Raw genomic sequence first — 18,931 nt, forward strand, 5'->3', positions numbered from 1 at the left:
TGTGCTAGGGCTAAGCCCTGCTGTTCACGTGCCAGTGGGTTGCTTTTGCCCTTGCCGGTCCCGAAGAGGCCTTGGACACATATTTCGATGGTTTTCATTTCTGACCTTCCCGTTTCTCAAAAGATGTCGGTCATTTGGGTGGTCTGTGATCGCTTTTCTAAAATGGTCCATCTGGTGCCCTTGGTTAAATTGCCTTCCTCCTCTGATTTGGTGCCTTTGTTCTTCCAGCATGTGGTTCGTTTGCATGGCATTCCTGAGAATATTGTTTCTGACAGAGGTTCCCAGTTTGTCTCGAGGTTCTGGCGAGCCTTTTGTGGTAGGATGGGCATTGACCTATCTTTTTCCTCGGCCTTCCATCCTCAGACTAATGGCCAGACCGAACGAACCAATCAGACCTTGGAAACATATCTGAGATGTTTTGTTTCTGCTGACCAGGATGATTGGGTGTCATTTTTGCCGTTGGCTGAGTTCGCCCTTAATAATCGGGCCAGCTCGGCTACCTTGGTCTCTCCATTTTTCTGCAATTCTGGGTTCCATCCTCGTTTCTCTTCAGGACAGGTTGAGTCTTCGGACTGTCCTGGTGTGGATTCTGTGGTGGACAGGTTGCAGCAGATCTGGACTCAGGTAGTGGACAATTTGACCTTGTTCCAGGAGAAGGCTCAGCTTTTCGCTAATCGTAGACGCCGTGTGGGTCCCCGACTTCGTGTTGGGGATCTGGTTTGGTTATCTTCTCGTCATATTCCTATGAAGGTTTCCTCTCCTAAATTTAAACCTCGTTTTATTGGTCCGTATAGGATTTCTGAGATTCTCAATCCGGTGTCTTTTCGTCTGACCCTCCCAGACTCCTTTTCCATACATAATGTATTCCATAGGTCGTTGTTGAGAAGATACGTGGCACCTATGGTTCCATCTGTGGAGCCTCCTGCCCCTGTTTTGGTGGAGGGGGAATTGGAGTATATTGTGGAGAAAATTTTGGATTCTCGTGTCTCTAGACGGAAACTCCAGTATCTGGTCAAATGGAAGGGTTATGCTCAGGAGGATAATTCCTGGGTTTTTGCCTCTGATGTCCATGCCCCAGATCTTGTTCGTGCCTTTCATGTGGCTCATCCTGGTCGGCCTGGGGGTTCTGGTGAGGGTTCAGTGACCCCTCCTCAAGGGGGGGTACTGTTGTGAATTCTGTGGCTGAATTCACTCCTGTGGTCACAAGTGGTATTGCAGCCTCTGGGCTTCCTCCCTCAGGTGTTTTGGTGAGCTCGTTGGCTGCCTTGCTATTTAACTCCACCTGAGTCTGTCTTCCTTGCTCCTTGTCAATGTTCCAGTGTTGGATCTGAGCTACTGCATCTTTCCTGTGGCCTGCTGCTCTGCTAGATAAGTGTTACTTTGTTTTTGTTTCCGTTTTTTCTGTCCAGCTGTGCTATTCTCTTTTGCTGGAAGCTCTGAGACGCAAAGGGTGCACCGCCGTGCCGTTAGTTCGGCACGGTGGGTCTTTTTGCCCCCCTTTGCGTGGTTCTGCTTTAGGGTTTTTTGTAGACTGCATAGTTCTCTTTGCTATCCTCGCTCTGTCTAGAATATCGGACCTCACTTTGCTGAATGTATTTCATTCCTACGTTTTGTCTTTTCATCTTGCTAACAGTCATTATATGTGGGGGGCTGCCTATTCCTTTGGGGTATTTCTCTGAGGCAAGTCAGGCTTGTATTTCTATCTTCAGGCTAGTCAGCTCCTCAGGCAGTGCCGAGTTGCATAGGTAGTGTTAGGCGCAATCCACTGCTGCTTTTAGTTGTGTGAGGATAGGTTCAGGTATTGCAGTCTGTAGAGATTCCACGTCTCAGAGCTTGTTCTATTGTTTTTGGGTTATTGCCATATCACTGTATGTGCGCTGATTACTGCACACTGTGTTGCCTGATAGCACAGCATAACACCCTACTATTAAAAAAAGGATGCTCTATGCAATTAAAAATAGGTTCCAGGGGTCCACGGGCAGCAGTGGTGTGGTCAGTGGACGAGTATTGGAAGGATGGACCGCAGACAGGCGTAGTAGGCCTAACATAACAAAATTAGGCTGTAGACACTGTAAAATTGGTTTCAGGGGTACACGGGCAGCAGTGGTGTGGTCAGCGGAGGAAAATTGGAATTAGGGACTGCAGACAGACTTTGTAGGCTGTCCCCTGTGGACCATGCATCCAACACATTAACCCAGTGCGCCGTAATGGACACGTAACTTTTTGTGGACATGCCTACTGGTCCATGCGTCTCTTGTCTGGTGCACCTTTCTACTGTTTGATTGCCTGAGTGCTATGACAATGCAGACTTTTTCATGCCGCTGGAGGGCTGGGATGGCTTTTCTCGCAAAAGAAATGTCGACTGGGTAGCTTGAACCGTTGCACAGCGTAGTTCATCTGGGCTTTCTAAATATAAAACAAAGAAAAAAAGGAGGCTACATGCACTTTCAGCTGGGTTTCAGGGGTACACGGCCAGCATTGGTCTGGTCAGTGGAGAACTATTGGAAGGAAGGACCGCAGACAGGCTTCGAAGGCCTAACATAATAACAGATGGCTGTAGGCAATTTTAAATTGGTTCCAGGGGTACACGGGCAGCAGTGGTGTGGTCAGTGGAGGCCTAGTGGAAGGAGTGACCGCAGACAGGCATCGAAGGCCTAACATAATAACAGATGGCTGTAGGCAATTTTAAATTGGTTCCAGGGGTACACGGGCAGCAGTGGTGTGGTCAGTGGAGGCCTAGTGGAAGGAGTGACCGCAAACAGGCATCGAAGGCCTAACATAATAACAGATGGCTGTAGGCAATTTTAAATTGGTTCCAGGGGAACACGGGCAGCAGTGGCCTGGTCAGTGTAGTAGTAGTAGAAAGAACGGACCGCAGACAGGCTTCGAAGGCCTAACATAAAAAAATTGGCTGGCTGTAGGCAATTTTAAATTGGTTCCAGGGGTACACGGGCAGCAGTGGTGTGGTCAGTGGAGGCCTAGTGGAAGGAGTGACCGCAGACAGGCATCGAAGGCCTAACATAATAACACATGGCTGTAGGCAATTTTAAATTGGTTCCAGGGGAACACGGGCAGCAGTGGCCTGGTCAGTGTAGTAGTAGTAGAAAGAACGGACCGCAGACAGGCTTCGAAGGCCTAACATAATATAATTGGGCTGGCTGTAGGCAATTTTAAATTGGTTCCAGGGGTACACGGGCAGCAGTGGTGTGGTCAGTGGAGGCCTAGTGGAAGGAGTGACCGCAGACAGGCATCGAAGGCCTAACATAATAACACATGGCTGTAGGCAATTTTAAATTGGTTCCAGGGGTACACGGGCAGCAGTGGCCTGGTCAGTGTAGTAGTAGTAGAAAGAACGGACCGCAGACAGCCATCGAAGGTCTAAAATAAAAAAATTGGGCTGGCTGTAGGCAATTTTAAATTGGTTCCAGGGGTACACGGGCAGCAGTGGTGTGGTCAGTGGAGGCCTAGTGGAAGGAGTGACCGCAAACAGGCATCGAAGGCCTAACATAATAACAGATGGCTGTAGGCAATTTTAAATTGGTTCCAGGGGAACACGGGCAGCAGTGGCCTGGTCAGTGTAGTAGTAGTAGAAAGAACGGACCGCAGACAGGCTTCGAAGGCCTAACATAATAAAATTGGGCTGGCTGTCGGCAATTTTAAATTGGTTCCAGGGGTACACGGGCAGCAGTGGTGTGGTCAGTGGAGGCCTAGTGGAAGGAGGGACCGCAGACAGGCTTCGAAGGCCTAACATAAAAAAATAGGGCTGTTGGCAATTTAAAATTGGTTCCAGTGGTACAAGGGCAGCAGTACAATGGTCAGTGAAGGCCTAGTGGAAGGAGGGACCGCAGACAGGCTTCGAAGGCCTAACATAATAAAATAGGGCTGTTGGCAATATAAAATTGGTTCCAGGGGTACACGGGCAGCAGTACAATGGTCAGTGGAGGCCTAGTGGAAGGAGGGACCGCAGACAGGCTTCGAAGGCCTAACATAAAAAAATAGGGCTGTTGGCAATTTAAAGTTGGTTCCAGTGGTACAAGGGCAGCAGTACAATGGTCAGTGGAGGCCTAGTGGAAGGAGGGACCGCAGACAGGCTTCGAAGGCCTAACATAAAAAAATAGGGCTGTTGGCAATTTAAAATTGGTTCCATTGGTACAAGGGCAGCAGTACAATGGTCAGTGGAGGCCTAGTGGAAGGAGGGACCGCAGACAGGCTTCGAAGGCCTAACATAAAAAAATAGGGCTGTTGGCAATTTAAAATTGGTTCCAGGGGTACACGGGCAGCAGTACAATGGCCAGTGGAGGCCTAGTGGAAGGAGGGACCGCAGACAGGCTTCGAAGGCCTAACATAACAAAAATGTCAATACAATGGTATTGTCAGTGCCAGGCATTGAAGGATGTCAGGGCATAGACTAAACATTGGTGGAGCTGTGAGAGATAATTTTGCAAGTGGTAGAGCACTGTTTGAGCTGGGGGGGGAACTGTCTTGTGGCCGGCGGTACAGGCCCAGGGCCCCTCATATTACAACGGTGTGTCTGACGTTGGGTGCGCACCACCACCGCCAGAGACACTTTATTGTACTATGAGGGACCCAGTGGCAGTGCCGTCGACCAAAAGCGGGCACACCCACCTCTTCAGACAAACAGCACTCTCACGGGTGCTGGCGCCAAGTGGCGATACCACGGCCCCGTGTGGGGAGTTTGGCCATTTAGTGAGGTGTAAACATGTCGTATGCTGGACAATCAGGTGCAGAAAATTACGAGATTGGAAAAGTCATTCAGAATAGTCCACAGGCAAGACCTTTTCATAGGAAAGCTAGGTGTCAGCCGGGCAAGGTGGGCCAAAAGATTTTGAAATCCAGTTGTGGTTCATTTTAATGAAGGTTAGATCATCTACATTTTGGGTAGCCAGACGAGTCCTTTTTTCTGTTAGTATTGAACCTGCAGCACTGAATACTAGAGTTGAGCGACCTTGACCTTTTTAGAGTCGAGCTGGGTTTCGCGAAACCCGGCTATCTCAAAAGTCGGGTCGAGTGAAATCGGACGATTATGACGTAAAGTCGGGATCGACCGAAACACGAAACCCAATGCAAGTCAATGGGGCAGCATAGTCGGCAGTGAGTGGGGGCCAGGAAAACACCTAGAGTGCCCATTTTAATGTCAAAACCATCCATTCTTCTTAATGAAGCTTGTCAAGCGTAATTTACCTTATAATAATTGGAAGGCATTTGAAATTGGGGGTCATTTGGCTAAAGTTGTGGTGGGTAGGGCTGGTTCAAGTAATTAGTGGGCCCAGGAAATCTGGACCACGTCACGGCAGTGGAGCAGGGAGAGGTAAGTATTTCAACTTTGCAAGTGCTGTGAACCTGAGCAAGCAGGGGGGGCCCACTCGTTGGCATTGGCACTGGCACAGGGCCCCTCAAAGTACAGCGGTGTGTTTGCACGGCGGGGGCGCCTCCCACCGGCAGCAACACTTTTGCGTACCATGAGAGGCCCTGTGCCAGTGACGTCACCAACTAGTATTCCTCCCCCCACCTGATGAAGGAACCTGCACTTTCATCTGCACCTTCCTGTTTGTCCCCGTGTAAGGTGGTATGGTATGCGGGAAGGGGGACCTGACTTTCAGCAGGGTCACAATCTTGCAGTGTAGCGTGCACGGGAAATGTTGCGTTATGGGTCAATGTACCAGCAGACTCATCTATCACTGGCTGGGCAATGGGCAGGATGAGGAGGAAACACAGATATAGGCCCAAAGAATAAAGTGGGCTAAATGCAGTTCAAAATTGGTAACACAGGACTAATCAGGGGGCATTGCAGTGGAGGACAACTGGAATGAGAGGCTGACACAGAGAGTAGGCCCAAATCAGTAAGTAGTCGAAATGCAGTTCAAAATTGGCAACAGTAGTAAACAGGCGGCACAGCTTTGTTCAGTGGAGGAGAACAGCAAGGAGTGGCAGACACCGATAGTAGGCCCCAACCCAACTAGTAGGCCAAATGCAGTCTAACATTAACAACTACTTAACGAGCGCCTGAAAACGGAATTTCAGGACAGGAAACCAGGAGAACAGCAAGGAGCGGCAGACACCGATAGTAGGCCCCAAACCAACTAGTACGCCAAATGCAGTTGTTCCGTTTAACCACAATTTAATGAGAGCCTGAAGATAGAAGTTCAGGAAAGGCAATCTGGAGAACACCTTGGAGTGGAACACACCATCTCTCTACACCCCATACCCAATTTGTAGGCCTAATGCAGCGTAGTTTCCAACAACTACTAAACGAGAGCATGATGATCGAAGCATTGGCGAGGAAACCTGGGGAACACCTTGGAGTGGAACACACCATCTCTCTACAGTGGAACACACCATCTCTCTACACCCCATACCCAATTTGTAGGCCTAATGCAGCGTAGTTTCCAACAACTACTAAACGAGAGCCAGAAGATCGAAGCAATGGAGAGGAAACCTGGGGAACACCTTGGAGTGTAACACACCATCTCTCTACACCCCATACCCAATTTGTAGGCCTAATGCAGCGTAGTTTCCAACAACTACTAAACGAGAGCCAGAAGATCGAAGCAATGGAGAGGAAACCTGGGGAACACCTTGGAGTGTAACACACCATCTCTCTACACCCCATACCCAATTTGTAGGCCTAATGCAGCGTAGTTTCCAACAACTACTAAACGAGAGCCGGAAGATCGAAGCAATGGAGAGGAAACCTGGGGAACACCTTGGAGTGTAACACACCATCTCTCTACACCCCATACCCAATTTGTAGGCCTAATGCAGCGTAGTTTCCAACAACTACTAAACGAGAGCCGGAAGATCGAAGCAATGGAGAGGAAACCTGGGGAACACCTTGGAGTGGAACACACCATCTCTCTACAGTGGAACACACCATCTCTCTACACCCCATACCCAATTTGTAGGCCTAATGCAGCGTAGTTTCCAACAACTACTAAACGAGAGCCGGAAGATCGAAGCTCAGGAAAGGCAACCTGGGGAACACCTTGGAGTGGAACACACCATCTCTCTACACCCCATACCCAATTTGTAGGCCCAATGCAGCGTAGTTTCCAACAACTACTAAACGAGAGCCGGAAGATCGAAGCTCAGGAAAGGCAACCTGGGGAACACCTTGGAGTGTAACAAACCCTCTCTCTACACCACGGAAGGGCTGATTCTTAGGAAGGAAGTCTGTCGGAAAGAAGCAGGGCGCGTCCGAGGGTGATTATATTCTTATTAGGTATATACTCACCCTCGGACGCGCCCTGCTTCTTTATTTGTAATGAATGTTTATTTGCAATGTGGTTTTGACTTACTCTATTTTTTTGGTAAATAATGATTTTATTATTTTCATTGTTTTGCATCTTCTTGGCAATAATATAAAGAAGACGCGACAGGACAACACTCGGTGGATGCCATATCTGTGTTTAAAATTGAAAAAACCTTTCAGTTAACTACTTGCAGGAGAAAGTTATTGTAGCTGGTGGCCATTTTTAGTACTGTACCAGATTTTTGTTGTATGTGTTTGTTTTTAATGTTAAAATGTCTGCATTTGATATCTCTCCAGTATTTTCTTTTTTATAAGCAAAATACTTATTTTTATATTTTCTGATGTTGGTTCCAGGGGTACACGGGCAGCAGTGGTGTGGTCAGTGGAGGCCTAGTGGAAGGAGTGACTGCAGACAGGCATCGAAGGCCTAAAATAATAACACATGGCTGTAGGCAATTTTAAATTGGTTCCAGGGGTACACGGGCAGCAGTGGTGTGGTCAGTGGAGGCCTAGTGGAAGGAGTGACCACAGACAGGCATCGAAGGCCTAAAATAATAACACATGGCTGTAGGCAATTTTAAATTGGTTCCAGGGGTACACGGGCAGCAGTGGTGTGGTCAGTGGAGGCCTAGTGGAAGGAGTCACCGCAGACAGGCATCGAAGGCCTAAAATAATAACACATGGCTGTAGGCAATTTTAAATTGGTTACAGGGGTACACGGGCAGCAGTGGTGTGGTCAGTGGAGGCCTAGTGGAAGGAGTAACCGCAGACAGGCATCGAAGGCCTAAAATAATAACACATGGCTGTAGGCAATTTTAAATTGGTTCCAGGGGTACACGGGCAGCAGTGGTGTGGTCAGTGGAGGCCTAGTGGAAGGAGTGACCGCAGACAGGCATCGAAGGCCTAAAATAATAACACATGGCTGTAGGAAATTTTAAATTGGTTCCAGGGGTACACGGGCAGCAGTGGTGTGGTCAGTGGAGGCCTAGTGGAAGGAGTCACCGCAGACAGGCATCGAAGGCCTAAAATAATAACACATGGCTGTAGGCAATTTTAAATTGGTTACAGGGGTACACGGGCAGCAGTGGTGTGGTCAGTGGAGGCCTAGTGGAAGGAGTGACCGCAGACAGGCATCGAAGGCCTAAAATAATAACACATGGCTGTAGGCAATTTTAAATTGGTTCCAGGGGTACACGGGCAGCAGTGGTGTGGTCAGTAGAGGCCTAGTGGAAGGAGTCACCGCAGACAGGCATCGAAGGCCTAAAATAATAACACATGGCTGTAGGCAATTTTAAATTGGTTCCAGGGGTACACGGGCAGCAGTGGTGTGGTCAGTGGAGGCCTAGTGGAAGGAGTGACCGCAGACAGGCATCGAAGGCCTAAAATAATAACACATGGCTGTAGGCAATTTTAAATTGGTTCCAGGGGTACACGGGCAGCAGTGGTGTGGTCAGTGGAGGCCTAGTGGAAGGAGTCACCGCAGACAGGCATCGAAGGCCTAAAATAATAACACATGGCTGTAGGCAATTTTAAATTGGTTACAGGGGTACACGGGCAGCAGTGGTGTGGTCAGTGGAGGCCTAGTGGAAGGAGTGACCACAGACAGGCATCGAAGGCCTAACATAACAAAAATGTCAATACAATGGTATTGAAGGATGTCAGCGCATAGACTAAACATTGGTGGAGCTGTGAGATAATTTTGCAAGTGGTAGAGCACTGTTTGAGCTGGGGTGGGGGGAAACTGTCTTGTGGCCGGCGGTGCAGGCCCAGGGCCCCTCATATTACAACGGTGTGTCTGACGTTGGGTGCGCACCACCACCGCCAGAGACACTATATTGTACTAGGAAGGACCCAGTGGCAGTGCCGTCGACCAAAAGCGGGCTCACCCACCTCTTCAGACAAACTGCACTCTCACGGGTGCTGTCGCCAAGTGTCGATACCACGGCCCCGTGTGGGGAGTTTGGCCATTTAGTGAGGTGTAAACATGTCGTATGCTGGACAATCAGGTGCAGAAAATTACGAGATTGGAAAAGGCATTCAGAATAGTCCACAGGCAAGACCTTTTCATAGGAAAGCTAGGTGTCAGCCGGGCAAGGTGGGGCAAAAGATTTCGAAATCCAGTTGTGGTTCATTTTAATGAAGGTTAGATCATCTACATTTTGGGTAGCCAGACGAGTCCTTTTTTCTGTTAGTATTGAACCTGCAGCACTGAATACTCTTTCTGATAGGACACTAGCTGCCGGGCAAGCAAGCTCCTGCAATGCATATTCTGCCAATTCTGGCCAGGTGTCTAATTTTGATGCCCAGTAATCAAATGGGAATGATGGTTGAGGGAGAACATCGATAAGGGATGAAAAATAGTTTGTAACCATACTGGACAAATGTTGTCTCCTGTCACTTTGAATTGATGCTGCAGTACCTGTCCTGTCTGCGGTCATAGCAAAATCACTCCACAACCTGGTCAGAAAACCCCTCTGGCCAACGCCACTTCTGATTTCTGCCCCTCTAACTCCTCTGGTCTGCTGGCCCCTGCAGCTCGTGTGAGAACGATCACGGGCGCTGTGTGCAGGGAATGCCAGAAGCAAACGGTCAACAAGAGTTGATTGTTTGGTTGCTAATATTAGTTCCAAGTTCTCATGTGGCATTATATTTTGCAATTTGCCTTTATAGCGAGGATCAAGGAGGCAGGCCAACCAGTAATCGTCATCATTCATCATTTTAGTTATGCGTGTGTCCCTTTTGAGGATACGTAAGGCATAATCCGCCATGTGGGCCAAAGTTCCAGTTCTCAAATCTGCGGTTGTGCTTGGTTGAGGGGCAGTTTCAGGCAAATCCACGTCACTTGTGTCCCTCAAAAAACCAGAACCCGGCCTTGCCGCGCCACCAATTTCCAGTGGCCCCGGAAAAGCTTCCTCATTAAAAATATAATCATCCCCATCATCCTCCTCGTCCTCCTCCTCCTCTTCGCCCGCTACCTCGTCCTGTACACTGCCCTGGCCAGACAATGGCTGACTGTCATCAAGGCTTTCCTCTTCCTCAGCTGCAGACGCCTGATCCTTTATGTGCGTCAAACTTTGCATCAGCAGACGCATTAGGGGGATGCTCATGCTTATTATGGCGTTGTCTGCACTAACCAGCCGTGTGCATTCCTCAAAACACTGAAGGACTTGACACATGTCTTGAATCTTCGACCACTGCACACCTGACAACTCCATGTCTGCCATCCTACTGCCTGCCCGTGTATGTGTATCCTCCCACAAAAACATAACAGCCCGCCTCTGTTCACACAGTCTCTGAAGCATGTGCAGTGTTGAGTTCCACCTTGTTGCAACGTCTATGATTAGGCGATGCTGGGGAAGGTTCAAAGAACGCTGATAGGTCTGCATACGGCTGGAGTGTACGGGCGAACGGCGGATATGTGAGCAAAGTCCACGCACTTTGAGGAGCAGGTCAGATAACCCCGGATAACTTTTCAGGAAGCACTGCACCACCAGGCTTAAGGTGTGAGCCAGGCAAGGAATGTGTTTCAGTTGGGAAAGGGAGATGGCAGCCATGAAATTCCTCCTGTTATCACTCACTACCTTGCCTGCCTCAAGATCTACAGTGCCCAGCCACGACTGCGTTTCTTTCTGCAAGAACTCGGACAGAACTTCCGCGGTGTGTCTGTTGTCGCCCAAACACTTCATAGCCAATACAGCCTGCTGACGTTTGCCAGTAGCTGCCCCATAATGGGAGACCTGGTGTGCAACAGTGGCAGCTGCGGATGGAGTGGTTGTGCGACTGCGGTCTGTGGACGAGCTCTCGCTTCTGCAGGAGGACGAAGAGGAGGAGGAGGGGGTGCGAACGGCTACAGCCAATTGTTTCCTAGACCGTGGGCTAGGCAGAACTGTCCCAAACTTGCTGTCCCCTGTGGACCCTGCATCCACCACATTTACCCAGTGTGCCGTGATGGACACGTAACGTCCCTGGCCATGCCTACTGGTCCATGCATCTGTTGTCAGGTGCACCTTTGTGCTCACAGATTGCCTGAGTGCATGGACGATGCGCTCTTTAACATGCTGGTGGAGGGCTGGGATGGCTTTTCTGGAAAAAAAGTGTCGACTGGGTAGCTCATAGCGTGGTACAGCGTAGTCCATCAGGGCTTTGAAAGCTTCGCTTTCAACTAACCGGTAGGGCATCATCTCTAACGAGATTAGTCTAGCTATGTGTGCATTCAAACCCTGTGTACGCGGATGCGAGGCTAAGTACTTCCTTTTTCTAACCACAGTCTCATGTAGGGTGAGCTGGACTGGAGAGCTGGAGATCGTGGAACTAGCGGGGGTGCCGGTGGACATGGCAGACTGAGAGACGGTGGGAGATGGTATTGTTGCCACCGGTGCCCTAGATGCAGTGTTTCCTACTACGAAACTGGTGATTCCCTGACCCTGACGGCTTTGGCCTGGCAAAGAAACCTGCACAGATACTGCAGGTGGTGCGGAAAATGGTGGCCCTACACTGCCGGATGGGATGTTGCGTTGCTGACTAGCTTCATTGGCCGAGGGTGCTACAACCTTAAGGGACGTTTGGTAGTTAGTCCAGGCTTGCAAATGCATGGTGGTTAAATGTCTATGCATGCAACTTGTATTGAGACTTTTCAGATTCTGTCCTCTGCTTAAGGTAGTTGAACATTTTTGACAGATGACTTTGCGCTGATCAATTGGATGTTGTTTAAAAAAATGCCAGACTGCACTCTTTCTAGCATCGGATACCTTTTCAGGCATTGCAGACTGAGCTTTAACCGGATGGCCACGCTGTCCTCCAACAGGTTTTAGCTTTGCCACGCGTTTTGGGCAAGATACGGGCCCGGCAGATGGAACCTGTTGCGATGTTGATGCCTTCTGCGGCCTCTCCTCCTCCGCTTCAGAACTGCTGCCGCCTGCACCCTGTTCCCCCAATGGCTGCCAATCGGGGTCAAGAACTGGGTCATGTATTACCTCTTCTTGTAGCTCGTGTGCAACTTCGTCTGTGTCACCGTGTCGGTCGGTGGTATAGTGTTCGTGATGGGGCAACATAGTCTCATCAGGGTCTGATTCTTGATCAGCACCCTGCGAGGGCAATGTTGTGGTCTGAGTCAAAGGACCAGCATAGTAGTCTGGCTGTGGCTGTGCATCAGTGCACTCCATGTCAGATTCAACTTGTAATGGGCATGGACTGTTAACTGCTTCACTTTCTAAGCCAGGGACGGTATGTGTAAAGAGCTCCATGGAGTAACCCGTTGTGTCGCCTGCTGCATTCTTCTCTGTTGTTGTTTTTGCTGAAGAGGACAAGGAAGCGACTTGTCCCTGACCGTGAACATCCACTAACGACGCGCTGCTTTTACATTTACCAGTTTCACGAGAGGAGGCAAAAGAGCTAGAGGCTGAGTCAGCAAGATAAACCAAAACTTGCTCTTGCTGCTCCGGCTTTAAAAGCGGTTTTCCTACTCCCAGAAAAGGGAGCGTTCGAGGCCTTGTGTAGCCAGACGACGAACCTGGCTCCACAGCTCCAGACTTAGGTGCAATATTTTTTTTCCCACGACCAGCTGATGCTCCACCACTACCACTACCCTCATTACCAGCTGACAATGAACGCCCCCGGCCACGACCTCTTCCACCATACTTCCTCATTGTTTTAAAAACGTAAACAAACTAACGGTATTTGTTGCTGTCACACAAATTACACGGTGAGCTATAACTTCAGTATGATTTAGCTACCCCTTTACAGGTGAGTGAGACCACAACGAAAATCAGGCACAATGTTACACACTCTGTTGTTGGTGGCAACAAATGCGAGAGATGCCACACACGCAGGACTGTCACTGAAGCACAAATGTAAATATTAATCTCCCACTGATTTGATTTTTTTTTTTTTTTCAGGGAGACTTTAGGAAAAAAAAAAATAGAATAAAATGATTTTTTCAGGAAGAATTTAGAAACCAAAGAAAATAAAATGATTTTTTCAGGGAGAATTTAGAAAACAAATAAAACAAAAAAAGGCTTTCTATGGCCCACTGAGTGAGAGATGACGCACACAGGAGTCAGGAGTGGCACACAAGCCCAGAGGCCAATATTTATCTCCCACTGATTGATGTAGTGATTTTTTCAGGTAGATTTTGGAACCCAAATCAAGCTAAAAAAAATAATAAGCTTTCTATGGCCCACAATTGGAGAGAGAGAGAGAGAGAGATGGCACACCCAGGAGTCAAGACTGGCACACAAGCAGAAAGGGCAATATTAATCTCCCACTGATTTGTCTTTTTTTTTTTTTTCAGGGAGACTTTAGGAAAAAAAAATAGAATAAAATGATTTTTTCAGGAAGAATTTAGAAACCAAATAAAATAAAATGATTTTTTCAGGGAGAATTTAGAAAACAAATAAAACAAAAAAAGGCTTTCTATGGCCCACTGAGTGAGAGATGACGCACACAGGAGTCAGGAGTGGCACACAAGCCCAGAGGCCAATATTTATCTCCCACTGATTGATGTAGTGATTTTTTCAGGTAGATTTTGGAACCCAAATCAAGCTAAAAAAATAATAGGCTTTCTATGGCCCACAATTAGAGAGAGAGAGAGATGGCACACCCAGGAGTCAAGACTGGCACACAAGCAGAAAGGGCAATATTAATCTCCCACTGATTTGTTTTTGTTTTTTGTTTTTCAGGGAGACTTTAGGAAAAAAAAAATAGAATAAAATGATTTTTTCAGGAAGAATTTAGAAACCAAATAAAATAAAATGATTTTTTCAGGGAGAATTTAGAAAACAAATAAAACAAAAAAAGGCTTTCTATGGCCCACTGAGTGAGAGATGACGCACACAGGAGTCAGGAGTGGCACACAAGCCCAGAGGCCAATATTTATCTCCCACTGATTGATGTAGTGATTTTTTCAGGTAGATTTTGGAACCCAAATCAAGCTAAAAAAATAATAGGCTTTCTATGGCCCACAATTGGAGAGAGAGAGAGAGATGGCACACCCAGGAGTCAAGACTGGCACACAAGCAGAAAGGGCAATATTAATCTCCCACTGATTTGTTTTTTTTGTTTTTTTTTTCAGGGAGACTTTAGGAAAAAAAAAATAGAATAAAATGATTTTTTCAGGAAGAATTTAGAAACCAAAGAAAATAAAATGATTTTTTCAGGGAGAATTTAGAAAACAAATAAAACAAAAAAAGGCTTTCTATGGCCCACTGAGAGATGACGCACACAGGAGTCAGGAGTGGCACACAAGCCCAGAGGCCAATATTTATCTCCCACTGATTGATGTAGTGATTTTTTCAGGTAGATTTTGGAACCCAAATCAAGCTAAAAAAAATAATAGGCTTTCTATGGCCCACAATTGGAGAGAGAGAGAGAGATGGCACACCCAGGAGTCAAGACTGGCACACAAGCAGAAAGGGCAATATTAATCTCCCACTGATTTGTTTTTTTTTTGTTTGTTTTTCAGGGAGACTTTAGGAAAAAAAAATAGAATAAAATGATTTTTTCAGGAAGAATTTAGAAACCAAATAAAATAAAATGATTTTTTCAGGGAGAATTTAGAAAACAAATAAAACAAAAAAAGGCTTTCTATGGCCCACTGAGTGAGAGATGACGCACACAGGAGTCAGGAGTGGCACACAAGCCCAGAGGCCAATATTTATCTCCCACTGATTGATGTAGTGATTTTTTCAGGTAGATTTTGGAACCCAAATCAAGCTAAAAAAATAATAGGCTTTCTATGGCCCACAATTGGAGAGAGAGAGAGAGATATGGCACACCCAGGAGTCAAGACTGGCACACAAGCAGAAAGGGCAATATTAATCTCCCACTGATTTGTTTTTTGTTTTTTTTTTCAGGGAGACTTTAGGAAAAAAAAATTGAATAAAATGATTTTTTCAGGAAGAATTTAGAAACCAAATAAAATAAAATGATTTTTTCAGGGAGAATTTAGAAAACAAATAAAACAAAAAAAGGCTTTCTATGGCCCACTGAGTGAGAGATGACGCACACAGGAGTCAGGAGTGGCACACAAGCCCAGAGGCCAATATTTATCTCCCACTTTTTTTTTTTGTTCCAGGGAAAATTTATAAACCCAATAAAAAAAATAATAAATAGGCTTTCTATGGCCCACTATCTGAGAGACAGAGAGAGATGGCACGCTTAGGACTGGCACACAAGCCCAAAGGCCAATATTAATCTCCCTTTTTTTTTTAAGGGAGAATTTATAAAACCAAAAAAAATAAATAAATAGGCTTTCTATGGCCCACTATTTGTGAGAGAGATGGCACGATCAGGACTGGCACACAAGCCCAGAGGCCAATATTAATCTCCCACTTTTTTTTTTTTTCCAGGTAAAATTTATAAACCCAATAAAAAAAAAAATAAATAAATAGGCTTTCTATGGCCCACTATCTGAGAGAGAGAGATGGCACGCTTAGGACTGGCACACAAGCCCAAAGGCCAATATTAATCTCCCACTGATTGATTTATTGATTTTTTCAGGTAGAATTTAGAACCCAAATAAAGCAAAAAAAAAAAAAAAATGGGCTTTCTATGGCCCATTGAGTGAGTGATGATGCACACAGGAGTCAGGAGTGGCACACAAGCCCTGAGGCCAATATTTTTCTACCACTGATTGATGTAGTGATTTTTTCAGGTAGATTTTAGAACCAAAATCAAGCAAAAAAATAAATAGGCTTTCTATGGCCCACTGAGTGAGTGATGATGCACACAGGAGTCAGGAGTGGCACACAAGCCCTGAGGCCAATATTTTTCTACCACTGATTGATGTAGTGATTTTTTCAGGTAGATTTTAGAACCAAAATCAAGCAAAAAAATAAATAGGCTTTCTATGGCCCACTGAGTGAGTGATGATGCACACAGGAGTCAAGAGTGGCACACAAGCCCTGAGGCCAATATTTTTCTCCCACTGATTGATGTAGTGATTTTTTCAGGTAGATTTTATAACCCAAATCAAGCAAAAAAATAAATAGGCTTTCTATGGCCCACTGAGTGAGAGATGACACAGACAGGGATGGCACTCTAGCAGAAATGTCAATCTTAATCTCCCACAAAAAAAAACAAAAAAACAGGGAGTGTCCTTCAATTACTATCTCCCTGCAGTAATCTCAGCCAGGTATGGCAGGCAGCAATAAGGAGTGGACTGATGCACAAATTAAATAAAAAGTGTGTACAAACCAAAAAGATAGCTGTGCAGAAAGGAAGGAACAAGAGGATTTGTGCTTTGAAAAAAGCAGTTGGTTTGCACAGCGGCGTACACACAGCAATGCAGCTATCAGGGAGCCTTCTAGGGCAGCCCAATGAGCTACAGCGCTGAGGGGGAAAAAAAAAATGTAGCTTCCACTGTCCCTGCACACCGAAGGTGGTGTTGGGCAGTGGAAATCGCTACATCACAAGCGGTTTGGTGGTTAATGGACCCTGCCTAACGCTATCCCTGCTTCTGACGAAGCGGCAGCAACCTCTCCCTAAGCTCAGATCAGCAGCAGTAACATGGCGGTCGGCGGGAACTCCCCTTTATAGCCCCTGTGACGCCGCAGACAGCAAGCCAATCACTGCAATGCCCTTCTCTAAGATGGTGAGGACCAGGACCTATGTCATCACGCTGCCCACACTCTGCGTTTACCTTCATTGGCTGAGAAATGGCGCTTTTCGCGTCATTGAAACGCGACTTTGGCGCGAAAGTCGCGTACCGCATGGCCGACCCCGCACAGGGGTCGGATCGGGTTTCATGAAACCCGACTTTGCCAAAAGTCGGCGACTTTTGAAAGTGAACGACCCGTTTCGCTCAACCCTACTGAATACTCTTTTTGATAGGACACTAGCTGCCGGGCAAGCAAGCTCCTGCAATGCATATTCTGCCAATTCTGGCCAGGTGTCTAATTTGGATGCCCAGTAATCAAATGGGAATGACGGTTGAGGGAGAACGTCGATAAGGGATGAAAAATAGTTTGTAACCATACTGGACAAATGTTGTCTCCTGTCACTTTGAATTGATGCTGCAGTACCTGTCCTGTCTGCGGTCATAGCAAAATCACTCCACAACCTGGTCAGAAAACCCCTCTGGCCAACGCCACTTCTGATTTCTGCCCCTCTAACACCTCTGGTCTGCTGGCCCCTGCAGCTCGTGTGAGAACGATCACGGGCGCTGTGTGCAGGGAATGCCAGAAGCAAACGGTCAACAAGAGTTGATTGTTTGGTTGCTAATATTATTTCCAAGTTGTCATGTGGCATTATATTTTGCAATTTGCCTTTATAGCGAGGATCAAGGAGGCAGGCCAACCAGTAATCGTCATCGTTCATCATTTTAGTAATGCGTGTGTCCCTTTTGAGGATACGTAAGGCATAATCCGCCATGTGGGCCAAAGTTCCAGTTCTCAAATCTGCGGTTGTGCTTGGTTGAGGGGCAGTTTCAGGCAAATCCACGTCACTTGTGTCCCTCCAAAAACCAGAACCCGGCCTTGCCGCGCCAACAATTTCCAGTGGCCCCGGAAAAGCTTCCTCATTAAAAATATAATCATCCCCATCATCCTCCTCGTCCTCCTCCTCCTCTTCGCCCACTACCTCGTCCTGTACACTGCCCTGGCCAGACAATGGCTAACTGTCATCAATGCTTTCCTCTTCCTCAGCTGCAGACGCCTGATCCTTTATGTGCGTCAAACTTTGCATCAGCAGACGCATTAGGGGGATGCTCATGCTTATTATGGCATTGTCTGCACTAACCAGCCGTGTGCATTCCTCAAAACACTGAAGGACTTGACACATGTCTTGATTCTTCGACCACTGCACACCTGACAACTCCATGTCTGCCATCCTACTGCCTGCCCGTGTATGAGTATCCTCTCACAAAAACATAACAGCCCGCCTCTGTTCACACAGTCTCTGAAGCATGTGCAGTGTTGAGTTCCACCTTGTTGCAACGTCTATGATTAGGCGATGCTGGGGAAGGTTCAAAGAACGCTGATAGGTCTGCATACGGCTGGAGTGTACGAGCGAACGGCGGATATGTGAGCAAAGTCCACGCACTTTGAGGAGCAGGTCGGATAACCCCGGATAACTTTTCAGGAAGCACTGCACCACCAGGTTTAAGGTGTGAGCCAGGCAAGGAATGTGTTTCAGTTGGGAAAGGGAGATGGCAGCCATGAAATTCCTTCCGTTATCACTCACTACCTTGCCTGCCTCAAGATCTACAGTGCCCAGCCACGACTGCGTTTCTTTCTGCAAGAACTCGGACAGAACTTCCGCGGTGTGTCTGTTGTCGCCCAAACACTTCATAGCCAATACAGCCTGCTGACGTTTGCCAGCAGCTGCCCCATAATGGGAGACCTGGTGTGCAACAGTGGCAGCTGCGGATGGAGTGGTTGTGCGACTGCGGTCTGTGGACGAGCTCTCGCTTCTGCAGTAGGACGAGGAGGAGGAGGAGGGGTTGCGAACGGCTACAGCCAACTGTTTTCTAGACCGTGGGCTAGGCAGAACTGTCCCAAACTTGCTGTCCCCTGTGGACCCTGCATCCACAACATTCACCCAGTGTGCCGTGATGGACACGTAACGTTCCTGGCCATGCCTACTGGTCCATGCATCTGTTGTCAGGTGCACCTTTGTGCTCACAGATTGCCTGAGTGCATGGACGATGCACTCTTTAACATGCTG

This window comes from Ranitomeya imitator, chromosome 2, assembly GCF_032444005.1.
Source record: "Ranitomeya imitator isolate aRanImi1 chromosome 2, aRanImi1.pri, whole genome shotgun sequence".
Lineage (NCBI taxonomy): Eukaryota > Metazoa > Chordata > Amphibia > Anura > Dendrobatidae > Ranitomeya > Ranitomeya imitator.